We start from the raw sequence: 2,211 nt of genomic DNA, 5'->3' as shown, positions 1-2,211 counted from the left end.
CTATGGAAGAAAGAGACTTGGGGGTCATCATTGACCACAAGATGAACATGAGCCTGCAGTGCGATGCTGCAGCTAGTAAAGCAACCAAAATGCTGGTTTGCATCCATAGATGCTTCTCAAGCAAATCCCGGGACATCATTCTTCTCTTGTACTCGGCCTTAGTGAGGCCGCAGCTGGAGTACTGTGTCCAGTTTTGGGCTCCACAATTCAAAAAGGATGTGGAGAAGCTTGAGAGAGTGCAGAGAAGAGCCACGCGCATGATCAGAGGTCAGGGAAGCAGACCCTACGATGACAGGCTGAGAGCCCTGGGGCTCTTTAGCCTGGAAAAGCGCAGGCTCAGGGGCGATCTGATGGCCACCTACAAGTTTATCAGGGGTGACCACCAGCATCTGGGGGAACGTTTGTTCACCAGAGTGCCCCAAGGGATGACGACTAGGTCGAACGGTCATAAATGACTACAAGACCGTTTCAGGCTGGACATAAGGAAGAATTTCTTTACTGTCTAAACCCCCAAGGTCTGGAACAGCCTGCCACCGGAGGTGGTTCAAGCGCCTTCATTGAACACCTTCAAGACAAAACTGGATGCTTATCTTGCTGGGATCCTATGACCCCAGCTGACTTCCTGCGCTTTGGGCAGGGGGCTGGACTCGATGATCTTCCGAGGTCCCTTCCAGCCCGAATGTCTATGAAATCTATGAAATCTTTTCCTGAGAGCTCCTGCCCTGGCTGGAAGCTGGGGGAGGAAGGAGACACGAGCAGGGGAGCGGGACGGAGCAGGTGCCTGTGTGAGTGCCCGGCATGCAGCCTGCTGGTGTGCATGGAGCCAGCTGCCTGGATACCCCAGAGTGGACACAGAGGGAGCCTGCCCCTTGTCTCTGGAGCCTGGGGCAGAGAAGACCTGCAGAGACAGCGGGGATCCCTGCCTGCCCCGGGCCCAGCTCTGGGCTGTGACGCCAGCTCTGGCCAGGGGTGAGAGGGAGAAGTGACAGGAGAGGTGTGTTTGAGACCTTTAGGCTTTATTCTGTTTTCCCCGGTCTCTGGTCACATTTTCCCTAAGTATTAAGGTTGGAGGCTTTTATCCTAAATTTAGCCATCTTGTAATGGAGGATCTTGCCTCCTGGGGACTTTGTACATTTGTAGCTTTGGGAAACTGGGTCCCGTCACATCCTGAGGGGCTGGACAGAGGGGAGAAGCTGGGCTTTGGTGCCAGTGGGGGAGATGCAGGGTGGGTGAGTGGGGCAGGTGCCAGCTGCACTCTGGCCCCCTTGGGTTGTGCTGGTTACTTGAGTGCCCTCAAAAATCCCTCCGATGGACCCCCACAGCTCATCCAGGGACAGGCTGTTCTCTGCAATCGTGGGACCGCCTGGAGTTTTCTGTTCCAGATGTATTCATGTTGCAGCACCCGGTTGCCCCTGCACCAGGGGTGAACAAGGCCAGCCCCAGCCCAGCAGAGCAGGGGAGCAGCACATACCTGCTATCCCGGTGAAGAGGAGAAGCAGAAACAGGCCCCCAAGGTGCAGGGCCCAGGTGTTCATCCATCCTGCCACAGTCGGCATCTCTTCTCCTGTGAGGCAGGTGGATCCCTGTGCCATCCTTTTGTGCTTTCCCCTTCCCCGTGTTGCAGGGAGAGGCTGGGAGCAGGGGCCAAGGTCCAGGGTGAAGCCGGAGCTGCTCCTGCCCCACCCCACAGGGATTTCCGGAGCTGAGGCCAGCCCTGCCCATGGACCTGGGGAGAGCAGGGGAGGGTCAGCCCTGAGCTCTGCATGGTGTCTAGGGTTCCCTCTGGTCTTGATGGCCAGGGGGAGAGCACAGAGGGGCCGTGTGCTGCTTGGGGTCCAGTCCCTCAATGCTGTCCAGGTCTCCACACTGTGGGGTCCCCAGCTGCAAGCAGTGCGGAGGCCTCCCCCAGGCCAGAGGTTGTCAAGGCTGCCCTGAGCAGGGGCAGGGTGGTATGAGAAGGATCAAACTGCCTTTTTCAAGCGGGAAGGGAAAGCTCTTTCTGCGGCCTTCCTAGAAGCAGCCCTATTTGGTCTCCCTCTCCTGAGAGGACCCGTGCAGGCCAAGAGCTCAGCGCTGCCTGCATGCTGGCCTGGAGTAGCTTTGTGCAATCTTGAGGCTTGGGACAAGGGAACTGCCTCCAAGCCTGGAGCAAGTGCAGCAGACAGGTCCTGGTATGGGCTTTCACCTGCTGCCCCCTGATCATGCAGGTGG

The sequence above is a fragment of the Alligator sinensis genome, unplaced genomic scaffold (genome assembly GCF_000455745.1).
Source record: "Alligator sinensis unplaced genomic scaffold, ASM45574v1 scaffold1632_1, whole genome shotgun sequence".
Classification (NCBI taxonomy): domain Eukaryota; kingdom Metazoa; phylum Chordata; order Crocodylia; family Alligatoridae; genus Alligator; species Alligator sinensis.
The sequence above is the reverse complement of the archived record's forward strand: the minus strand, read 5'-3'. Positions refer to the sequence as shown.